The sequence below is a fragment of the Haematobia irritans genome, chromosome 5 (assembly GCF_050003625.1).
Source record: "Haematobia irritans isolate KBUSLIRL chromosome 5, ASM5000362v1, whole genome shotgun sequence".
NCBI classification, from domain to species: Eukaryota; Metazoa; Arthropoda; class Insecta; order Diptera; family Muscidae; genus Haematobia; species Haematobia irritans.
In genome coordinates this window covers 22,374,297-22,387,555 of record NC_134401.1, presented here as the reverse complement: position 1 = coordinate 22,387,555, position 13,259 = coordinate 22,374,297, and positions in this window count along the sequence as shown.

The window sequence follows — 13,259 nt, the reverse complement described above, 5'->3', positions numbered from 1 at the left end:
AGAAAGACGCTGTCTCTCTCACAGAATATAAATGAGAGAGAAATTCAAAAATATAATCCAGGGACCATTTAATTTTGGTATCTAAAAGTAATGTACAAAATAGTGTCTCTAGCAAAACTAAACAACAACACACACTTATGATCGGAATAGAGTTTCGGTGGTTACGCGTAATGCATAAAAAGATATGATATAATCGTAAGGTGAAGTTTGGTTTACTGAACAAAAATAAGCAAAGTCCCGCTAGAAGACGTCACAAAAATTCCACTTCTCATAATTTGTTTAGTTGTTCTCTGGGTTGCAAATGGTTTGGTCGGACACGGAGTTCTCATAGGGTAATCAAAACGAAAGAAAAATGTAAGTAAAAAATTAGTAATAATTCTATTATATAGCAACTATATTTATTTCATATTTATATTCAAATTTCAGGTGCAGTTTATTTACTTTCTAGCAGGATTGGACCTCCATAACAACACATACGCCTAACAATGCAGCGACAAAAGAAGTGCCAATTTGAAAGTAAATGCGTCTTACCACGAATATTAAAATAATTCCTTGTTGTTTGTATAGTCATAACTTAATTATTTTACTTATAAACTAAATAACATATTTAGTTAAAGTCCAAATATAAATTTGGCTTAATAAAAACTATAAAAATCATTCTAGCAAAATTAGTGCTTATTTAGCTAGCATTTTTTCACTATCCTTTTCAGTGGGTAGAGAAGTGTGTACAAATTATGTGTGAATTTTCAGCTACCAAATTGGTGGTTATCGATAATGCAGAGAATAGTCTATTGGTTATATTCAGCGACATGTTCTCGTTAAACTCTCCGCTAAAACACATGGGGTGTAATGCGGAGCGTAAGTAGGGGTGTTTATAAATTAGTAGCTATATAGTTAGGTATTCGCTGCTTCCCAGAACAAACGGGTTAATAGACAGAGAGAGAAAGTCCAATTATTAGACAATGTTGACAATATCATCGAGTATTATTTCTTTTTTTTTTGGGTCTAGGAAAGTGTACCTAATGTTAGTGGGTATGGAATCCACGGCTTTTGCATACAAGATTGATGTTCTATAAAAAAATAAAATTAAATTAAAATTAATTCTAATAATATATAAATTTGTATCGCCTTTTCTCTTACCCTCGTTTTCAATTTTGAATCTTTATCGAGCAAACCACTCTAATGTCAACCAACAACTAGCGACCGTAATGGGAAAACTAGTACTGTGAACAAAATGAATTGAATTTCTTTTTTTTCTACATAAACTTTTTATTTCTTCTTCACTAGGTTGTTTCTGTCTTTTTTTTTTTGTGGTCGTAAACGTCATCGTCTATTTTATTTGCAGAAATGCCATTTTGTTTTGCTTGCTGGGTTATTAGGAACGCAGAATTTGATTGAAAATTGCGCCATTGAAAATGTTTGCCCGAGAATTATTTCGATTTTAGTGCCGAAATAAAAGTCATTGAATAGCAGAAAACGTTGCTTAAAAAAATGTTTGAGTGAAAGAAAACTAAAAGTCCAAGATGAGTAATAGATATATTCGACCACAATATTTTGCCTTGACACAAATTTTTTTTAAGATAACATTTTCTAGATCAATCACAAAAATATAAAAAAAAACTATAAACATAATTTTATTATCATCTGTTGAAAAGGCATTATTTAATTTATTTCTAATTCAATTTAATTTAAATTAATGTAATTTAATATAAAATAATTTAATTTAATTAAATATAGACCTGTGGTGCTTTCAACGAGACTTAGAGCCATCGATGAGATCGTTGGCTTACTTTTATTCTATGGACATCTGTCCGAGAGTTGCCTTTTATATTTCGAGAGTAAAATTTTCAATAGAAATAAAATTTTGACGAAATTTTCTATAGAAATAAAATTTTGGCAAAATTTTCTATAGAAATAACATTTTGACAAAATTTCCTATAGAAATAAAATTTTGACAATTTTTTTTATAGAAATAACATGTTGACAACATTTTTCAGAACATTTTCTATAGAAATAAAATTTTGACAAAAATTAGAAATAACATTTTGACAGCATTTTTTATAGAAATACAATTTTCACAAAATTTTCTATACAAATAAAAAATTTTGACAAAATTTTCTAAAGGAATAAAATTTTGACAAAATTTTCAACAAAAATATAATTTTGCCAAAACGTTCTAGAGAAATAACATTTTGACAATATTTTCTATAGAAGTAAAACTTTCACAAAAATTTCTATAGAAATAAAATTTAGACAAAATTTTCTATAGAAATGAAATTTCGACAAAATTTTCTAAAGGAATAAAATTTTAACAAAATTGTCTATAGAAATAAAATGTTGACAAAATTTTCTATAGAAATAAAATTTTCGCAAAATTGTCCGTAGAAATAAAATTTTAATTTATTAATTTTCTTTTTATTCGACCTTTTTTAGGAGCGAAATTTTGACAAACTATTCTATAGAAATAAAATTTTGACAAAAATTTCTATAGAAATAAAATTTTGACAAGATTTTCAACACAAATTCACAAAATTTTCTATAGAAATAAAATTTTGACAACATTTTCTAAAGAAATAAAATTTTGACAACATTTTCAATAAAAATAAAAAAAAATCAGAAAATTTTCTATAGAAATAAAATTTTGACAAAATTTTCTATAGAAATAAAATTTTGACAAAATTTTCTAAAGAAATAACATTTTGACAACATTTTCAATAAAAATAAAAAAAAATCAGAAAATTTTCTATAGAAATAAAATTTTGAAAAAATTTTTTTATAGAAATAACATTTTGACAACATTTTCTATATAAATAGAATTTTCTATAGAAATAAAATTTTCACAAAATTTTCTATAGAAATAAAATTTTGACAACATTTTCTAAAGAAATAAAATTTTGACAACATTTTCAATAAAAATAAAAAAAAATCAGAAAATTTTCTATAGAAATAAAATTTTGACAAAATTTTCTATAGAAATAAAATTTTGACAAAATTTTCTAAAGAAATAAAATTTTGACAACATTTTCAATAAAAATAAAAAAAATCAGAAAATTTTCTATAGAAATAAAATTTTGACAAAATTTTCTATTGAAATAAAATTTTTTTATACCCTCCACCATAGGATGGGGGGTATATTAACTTTGTCATTCCGTTTGTAACACATCGAAATATTGCTCTAAGACCCCATAAAGTATATATATTCTGGGTCGTGGTGAAATTCTGAGTCGATCTGAGCATGTCCGTGCGTCCGTCCGTCTGTTGAAATCACGCTAACTTCCGAACGAAACAAGCTATCGACTTCAAACTTGGCACAAGTAGTTGTTATTGATGTAGGTCGGATGGTATTGCAAATGGGCCATATCGGTCCACTTGTACGTATAGCCCCCATATAAACGGACCCCCCCATTTGGCTTTCGGAGCCTCTAAGAGAAGCAAATTTCATCCGATCCGGCTGAAATTTGGTACATTGTGTTAGTATATGGTCTCTAACAACCATGCAAAAATTGGTCCACATCGGTCTATAATTATATAGAGCCCCCATATAAACCGATCCCCAGATTTGGCTTGCGGAGCCTCTAAGAGAAGAAAATTTCATCCGATCCGGCTGAAATTTGGTACATTGTGTTAGTATATGGTCTCTAACAACCATGCAAAAATTGGTCCACATCGGTCCATAATTATATAGAGCCCCCATATAAACCGATCCCCAGATTTGGCTTGCGGAGCCTCTAAGAGAAGAAAATTTCATCCGATCCGGCTGAAATTTGGTACATGGTGTTAGTATATGGTTTCTAATGACCATGCAAAAATTGGTCCACATCGGTGCATAATTATATATAGCTCCATATAAACCGATCGCCAGATTTGACCGTCGGAGCCCCTTGGAAGACCAAAATTCATGGGATTCGGTTGAAATTTGGTACGTGATGTTACTATATGGTATCCAACAACCATGCATGAATTGGTTCATATCAGTCCATAATTATATATAGCCCCCATATAAACCGATCCCCAGATTTGACTTCCGATGCCTTGTGGAGAAGCAAAATTCATCCGATCTGGTTGAAATTTGGTACGTGGATGTAGTATATGATATTTAACAACCATGCCAAAAGTGGTCCATATCAGTCCATAATCATATATAGCCCCCATATAAACCGATCCCGAGATTTGGTTTTTGAGCCTCTTGGAGGAGCAAATTTCATCCGAGTCAGTTGAAATTTGGTACATTGTGCTAGTATATGGCCGTTAACAACCATGCCTAACTAGGTCCATATCGGTCTATAGTTATATATAGCCCTCAGATAAATCGATCCCCAATCACACAAAAATTGGTCCATATCAAGTTCATAATTGTATATAGCCCCCATAAAACGACCCCCATATTTCAATTCTGGCTCCCTACGTACTGTGTAAAAGTCCATATCGATTCGTAATTATTTGTAGACTTACATACCTTTTTGTCTAATATATACCACGTGTGGACAAACTCACAATTTAGAAAACGATTTAAGATACCACAACCCAAGTAATTCGATTGTGTATAAAAGTCTTTCGTAGAAGTTTCTACGCAATCCATTGTGGAGGGTACATAAGATTCGGCCTGGCCGAACTTACGGCCGTTTATACTTGTTTAAATTTAATACACAGATAAAAATAAGTTTGATAACCAATAACTTTTGTTGGAAAACCAATAACAAAATTTGTTAATTTTCCTGCAACAAACTAATTTGTACTTTTAATAACCATTATTACAAAAAAGTTGTTACCAATCGTTACCATCAGAATGCAACAAATAATTTGTGTTCTCAATAACATAATTTGTAAGTTATTTGTTGAGCATCCAACAGTACAAAATATTTGTTGTTGAACGTTACGTTTAATCCTCAACAAATATTTTTGAATTTGAATTAAAGGTATACCTTTAAAATTTTTAATTTTCGTGTAAAGTCATACTATTAAAGTGCAGTGTGAGCAAGTTCCCCCTTTTTGTAGAAGTAGAAAAATTCGATACATTATATTTATACACTTGAAAAATTGTCTATAATAAGAGAGATCAAAATATATTATATTGCAAATACTGAAATAAACTTCTTAAATAAAATAGTAAAACATATCTTTCAAAGAAGAAAAAATTCATACTAACTAACCATAAAAATTTGATCATAAACTTCAATATAAAGATTTCTTAAATTTTGTAGATTTTTGATAAAATTTTCTTTTTTTTTGTATATAATTTTTGGCACGAGTGGCAACTGTGTCTGGGATGATGCTTAATATTCCAAATCTCTGATAAATTAACATCCTTAAATTACAACCAGGAGACATAAAATGAATATTTTAATGAATATTTAAATAACTGGAAATCATTGTGAAATTAATACCAAAATACAGAACGCCCCCGAAAAGAACCCCAATTTTTTGGAAATTTCAACTTCAGTGAAGAGCACTTAAGGGAAGAAGGAAGAAACTCATCAGCTACCACCAAAAAACAAAATCACCCCCAAAAAATTTAATTCAAATATTTTGAAGCTTCTGTTTATATGGGCAAAATAACGGGAGAAAACAGGAACTTCCATTTTCAGGAGTAGTTCCCTCCGCTTTGCATTGTTGGTATCTTGTAAAGCCCATATGGTTCCTCTATTCATCTCGAAAGGAGAGCAAGAATCCATTTGGTGAGAGAGTATGAGGAAAGGCAGTCACAGGCAGTCAGAAGGTTTTGGGGCTTCTTTCATAGCCGGGCCAGGAATTATTTTTCCATTTCGTTTAACTTACACAACAACAAAAAAAAAACGTTTTTTCTCCACATTTTTTTCTAGGAATTTTAATTGGGCTTAAGGGGGGAGGGCACGGAGGAGGGATTTAGGCACAAGAATAAGAGAACTCCATGTTGCCAGGCTGGTAATTTTTGCAATTCTTTTCTGTTGCTGCCACTGCCTGCTAATTCTGTTTAGCCGGTCATTGGTGGCAGTTGTTGCCGATGGATGGATGATGATGCTGCTGTTCCTGCTGCATCAATAATAGCTTCAACTACAAAAGTTGCCAACATTCAACAGCAAACCTAAGGTAACAGCAATTTTTTTTTGGTTTGCCCATTCTTGTTGAAATTTAGAGAGAGTTTGTGGTAATCGTAGATAGAGTCTTCTAGAATATGTGATACTAACATCCATTGTTTGGTGAATGTCTTTTCCATGTTCCATAGGGGTGATGCAGACAATTGAATAAAGTCGCTATGTTTGCTGTCAACTTCACAACATCACCACTGGAAAAGAAAAGCAACAGAATTGAGCAACATTTTCTACTGGGCTCTCAGCTTTGAAGTGAATGAGACTTCAAGTGATTTTGATGTAAAACTACAGACCATTTTTTCCAGTTGTCATTCGCCGTTTTAGCGTTTAGCACTCTGGTAAATGTTATACAAAAAATGTGTACTGTGTGTAATGACACCAGAGTTGCCATATTGTATGTATGAGAAAATTAGAAAAAATGAGATATTGGAAAATTTCCTTTAAATTGTTGAGAAAATAAAAATGGTATGAAAAAATTTAATTCTGGAACGAAATCTTAGTCGAATAATTCAAATTCCTTACTTTTTACTTATATGGCAACTCTACTCATTGGATACCATCAGGGAAGAGCAACCATTAGCACTTGAAAAACTCACAATTACTTTTACCTTGAGGAGCTTTATATAGACATTGATTAACAATAGACCTCTAAGAAATGACTTTAAAATCTGGGCATTGTGCCGAAGCAGAGTCGACATACTGTACATATGGGAATTTTTGATAAAAAGGACATATTAGAAAAAATCCTTTAAAATTATGAGAATTCTGACAAAATTTTCTATTGAAAAAAGTTTTGACAAAATTTTCTATAGGAATAACATTTTGACGAAATATTCTATACATATGAAATTTTGTTAGAATCTTCTATAAAAATAAAATTTCGTTAGAATATTCTATACAAATAAAATTTCGTTAGAATTTTACATACAAATAAAATTTTTCAATAGAAATAAAATTTTGAAAAAATATTCTATAGAAATAAAATTTTCTATAAAACTAAAATCAATTCTGTTGCTTTTCTTTGACGAAATATTCTATACATTTGAAATTTTGTTAGAATTTTCTATAAAAATAAAATTTCGTTAGAATACAAATACAAATAAAATTTATACAATTAAAATAATAAAAAAAAACATTTTCAATAGAAATAAAATTTTGAAAAAAAAAATCTATAGAAAAAAAATTTTGACAAAATTTTCTATAAAACGAAACTTTTCTATTGCAATAAAATTTTGACAAAAATGTTCTATAGAAACAATATTTCTATAGCAACAAAATTTTTTATAAAAACAAAATTTTGTTAGATTTTTCTATGGAAATACAATTTTGACAAAATATTCAATAGAAATAAAATTTTGAGAAAATTTTTTAAATATTTCTCCACAATTTTTTAAAAGAAATAAACGTTTGTTAGAATTTTCTAGGGAAATAAAAGTTTATTAGAATTTTCTAGGAAAATAGAAGTTTGTTAGAATTTTCTAGGAAAATAAAAGTTTGTTAGAATTTTCTATAGAAAAACAAATTTGACAAAATTTTCTATAGAAATAAAATTTTGAAAAAAAATGTTCATAGAAATAAAATTTTGACAAAATTTTCTATAGAAAAAAAAATTTCTCCAAAATGTTTTAAAAGAAATAGAATTTATTAGAATTTTCAAAAGAAATTAAAATTTGTTAGAATTTTCTATAGAAAAAAAAATTGACAAAATTTTCTACAGAAATAAATTTTTGACACAATTTTCTAGAGAAATAAAATTTTGACACAATTTTAAGAAAAATTTGGGAAAATTTTGCATAGAAATTAATTTCTGTAGAACTAAAATTTTGTTAGAATTTTCTATAGAAAAAAAAATTTGTTAGAATTTTCTATAGATATAATATTTGGACAAAATTTTCTATAGAAATAAAATTTTGTTGGAATTTTTTATAAAAATAAAATTTTGACAAAATTTTGACAAATTTTTCCCAAAATTTTCTAAAGAACTAAAATTTTGACAAAATTTTCTATAGAAATACAATTTTGATAAAATTTTCTATGGAAATAAAATTTTGGCAAAGTTTTCTATAGAAATACAATTTTGATAAAATTTTCTATGAAAATAAAATTTTGGCAAACTTTTCTATAAAAATAAAAATTTGACAAAATATTCTATAGAAATAAAATTTTGACAAAATATTCTAAAGATATAAAATTTTGACAAAATTTTCTATAAAAATACAATGTTGATAAAATTTTCTATTGAAATAAAAAGTTGACAAAACACTCTATAGAAAGAAAATTTTGACAAAATTTTCTATAGAAAAACAATTTTGACACAATTTTCTATAGAAATAAAAATTTGACAAAATTTTATATAGAAATAAATTTATGAGAAAGTTTTCTGTAGAAATAAAATGTTGGCAAAATTTTCTATAGAAATACAATTTTGACTAAATATTCTATAGAAATAAAATTTTGACAAAATATTCTAACGAAATAAAATTTTGACAACATTTTCTAAAGAAATAAAATTTTGGCAAAGTTTTCTATAAAAATACAATTTTGATAAAATTTTCTATGGAAATAAAATTTTGGCAAACTTTTCTATAAAAATAAAAATTTGACAAAATATTCTATAGAAATAAAATTTTGACAAAATATTCTAAAGATATAAAATTTTGACAAAATTTTCTATAAAAATACAATGTTGATAAAATTTTCTATTGAAATAAAAAGTTGACAAAACACTCTATAGAAAGAAAATTTTGACAAAATTTTCTATAGAAAAACAATTTTGACACAATTTTCTATAGAAATAAAAATTTGACAAAATTTTATATAGAAATAAATTTATGAGAAAGTTTTATGTAGAAATAAAATTTTGGCAAACTTTTCTATAAAAAATTGACAAAATATTCGATAGAAATAAAATTTTGACAAAATATTCCAAAGAAATAAAATTTTGATAAAATTTTCTATAAAAATACAACGTTGATAAAATTTTCTATTGAAATAAAATTTTGACAAAGCATTCTATAGAAAGAACATTTTGACAAAATTTTATATAGAATAAAATGTGTACAAAATTTTCTATAGAAATAAAATGTTGACAATATTTTCTATAGAAATAAAATTTTGACAAAATTTTCTATAGAAATAAAATTTTGACAAAATTTTCTATAGAAATAAAATTTTGACAAAATTTTCTATAGAAATAAAATTTTGACAAAATTTTCTATAGAAATAAAGTTTTGACAAAATTTTCTATAGAAATAAGATTTTATTAGAATTTTCTATAGAAATAAAATTTTCGTAAAATTGTCTATAGAAATAAAATTTTGTTAGAATTTTCTATACAACTAAAATTTTGTTAGAATTTTCTATAGAAATAAAATTTTGTTAGAATTTTCTATAGAAATAATATTTGGACAAAATTTTCTATAGAAATAAAATTTTGTTGGCATTTTTTATAAAAATAAAATTTTGACAAAATTTTCTATAAAAAGAAAAGGAAATAAAAGTTTGTTAGAATTTTCTATAGAAAAAAATTTTGACAAAATTTTCTATAGAAATAAAATTTTGAAAAAAAAATTTCATAGAAACATAATTTTATTAATTTTCTATAGAAATAAAATTTTGACAAAATTTTCTATAGACATCAAATTATAAACAAGTTTTCTATAGAAACAAAATTTTGATAGAATTTTCTATAGAAATAAAAATTTTTCCAGATTTTTTTAAAAGAAATAAAAGTTTGTTAGAATTTTCAAAAGAAATCAAAATTTGTTAGAATTTTCTATAGAAAAAAATTTGACAAAATTTTCTATAGAAATAAAATTTTGACACAATTTTCTATAGAAATTTTTTACAAAAATAAAATTTTCGCAAAATTGTCTATAGAAATAAATTTATGAGAAAGTTTTCTATAGAAATAAAATTTTGGCAAACTTTTCTACAAAAAAATTTGACAAAATATTCTAAAGAAATAAAATTTTGACAAAATATTCTAAAGAAATAAAATTTTGTATAAAAATACAATGTTGATAAAATTTTCTATTGAAATAAAATTTTGACAAAACATTCTATAGAAAGAAAATTTTGACAAAATTTTCTATAGAAATACAATTTGGATAAAATTTTCTATGGAAATAAAATATTGACAAAATTTTCTATAGAAATAAAATTTTGAACAAATTTTTTATAGAAATAAAATATTGACAAAATTTTATATTGAAATAAATTTATGAGAGGGTTTTCTATAGAAATAAAATTTTGACAAACTTTTCTATAAAAAATTGACAAAATATTCTATAGAAATAAAATTTTGACAAAATATTCCAACGAAATAAAATTTTGACAAAATTTTCTATAAAAATACAACGTTGATAAAATTTTCTATTGAAATAAAATTTTGACAAAATTTTCTATAGAAAGAAAATGTTGACAAAATTTTCTATAGAAATACAATGTTGATAAAATTTTCTATTGAAATTAAATTTTGCCAAACATTTCTATAGAAATAAAATGTTGACAAAATTTTTTATAGATATAAAATTTTGACATAATTTTTTATAGAAATAAAATATTAACAAAATTTTATATGAAATAAATTTGTGAGAAAGTTTTCTATAAAATAAAATTTTGGCAAACTTTTCTATAAAAATTTAATAAAATATTCTATAAAAATAAAATGTTGACAAAACATTCTATAGAAAGAAAATTTTGACAAAATTTTCTATAGAAATACAATGTTGATAAAATTTTCTATTGAAATAAAATTTTGCCAACAATTTTCTGTAGAAATAAGATTTTATTAGAATTTTCTGTAGAAATAAAATTTTCGTAAAATTGTCTATAGAAATAAAATTTTGTTAGAATTTTCTATAGAAATAAAATTTTGTTAGAATTTTCTATAGAAATAAAATTTTGTTAAAATTTTCTATAGAAATAAAACTTTGTTGGAATTTTCTATAGAAATAAAATTTTGACAAAATTTTCTATAGAAAGAAAATTTTGATTTCTTTGATCTTTCTCAAAAATACATTTTCGATATTCTAGGCCCCCTTACAATTTAAGTTAGCCCATTTGCTGCAATTTCATATTTTACTCTACTTTTATAATGTTGGATTTCTGTAACTATGGCCCACAGTGTAGTGAGTACTACAGATGGATGGTGGTATACATTTTTTTTTCTGTCTGGCCCACAGTAACAGCAATGTTGAGGGACCGGTTTTACTTGATTTCTTCATCATCATCAACATCAGTTTGTTTCGCCTTCTTCTTTTTCAGTTACTATAAAAATGCCCTTCAGCTTGGCAAATGGAATTGCATGGATGACTGAATTGACTGACTGACTGACTGGCTGGCTGGATGGTTTATTCGTAAATTCGATGGATGGATAGCGAACTTGCTGGCTAACTAGTTGGTTGTTTCATGTCTATGGACTAATGCCAAAGAGCCAGTGAATTTAGTGTTTAGTGGATTTTCTTCCTCTGTTTTCTGACTCCTTTTAACAGTAACAAAGAAAAGGCAAACAGCAATCAATGGCTACAAAAAAAAAAAACGAAAAGGGAAGTCAGCCATCCACACCAGACTAACATTATGCCAATCTTTTGTGTGTGAGATATTCCAACAGAAGCCCAAACAAAAACAACAAGAAAATCCATGGCAACCAAGTAATGACAAAAGTGGTTGCTGTTTATATTCTTTGCCCTCCAGGAAATATGGATGAAAATACAAAACTCATGCAAGCTACTTTTTGTACTCAAATACAACCACACACCATACAGGAATAGGCTAAGGATCTGCTCTGTCTCTCTCTCTCAGAGCAGCCATCTCTGTATGACATGGAATTTCGTTATGTATTGAAGTGAGTTGCTGAGGATTTGTGAGAGCCTGGTATTTGGTGGCACTAAACAACAACAGTTCCGCCCTTTGCAACAGAATTTCTTCCATGATGTTGCCTCAAATTTCTATGGAATAGTATCGCCTTTGCCATGGGCCACACTTATAGAATATTGTAGTCTGCAAGCCCAGGCAATAGGATATTATGGATAGAAGGAATCCCTCCACGAAAAAAAAAACAAATCCAGATGTCATTGCTTCTTTGTTGCTCTGGTGTTGTGACTGAAAGGATGAAAATGACCATTAGATAGATGATGATATTGTTGCCTAGCTGTGGAAAAATGTTAGAAATATGTTGCACATGCTTAGAAGATGTTGCTGAAATTGCTGGTCGTCTAGCATAGGAAAATAGTAAATGTTGCTTTTACTTTTTTCTAGTACTAGGCCTACTTGATGCTGGGTGGGGCTGGTGGTAGCAAAAGGTAACACAACAAACCAAATGGTAAAGAAGGAAGCAACATCCATAAGGTTGCTACCTTGCATCTGGCTTCACTCTCAATTTGCTACATGCAACAAAATGTTGCATATGCACATATCAACATACTGCGAATGTTTAGCCATCTATGTTGAAGAGACAACATAGATGGCCAAATATTTACTCACCATGCTGGGAAGAGAGAGTAGTTCTCAAGGGGTAAGGAGAGCCAATCAATATCTCTGAGTTGATACTTGTGCCAACAGTGGAGAGAATAACACAAAAGCAAACACAATGTTGCCCTTTATCGTTGCTTGTCCCACTCAGACAGTCCTGGCCACACTATGTATTTTTTTTTTTGCGGTTCATTCACATTCACAATTACAATCAAGGAGGTCTAGGTCTGTATAAGTGTGAATCGATTTAGTTGGAAATGGCTTGTCTTTGAATTCTGGCGAAGCTACACACATGTGTGTACATTTCTGCTTGAGCAGCACATCTGTTGTTGGCTATGGTTCAGGTGACGGCCGGTGAGGAAGGTGTGATAAGTTATAGAAAATATGATTGTTGCATAGGACATGACAAAACAAGTGACATTTGGAAAAAAGAGGCCAATTGTTTTATATTGAACAAATTATCAAGATGTATGGAAATTAGTGACACAACGCAAAAATGGGGCAAAAATATCATTCCTTGCAAAAGCAGAAAATTTATCACTTCAGTGTTACAACGGTAACACAGTATAAACCTGATGAGGAACTGTGGATATACCTCGCTCACGGAACCAATGACGAATGCCAATGTTAGCGGTGGCTGGAGAAAAAAAAATTGAGGGTTATCTTAGAGGGTGTCGCATCTCCCCATCCTTCCGAACTAAATTTTGGGAAGGGTGC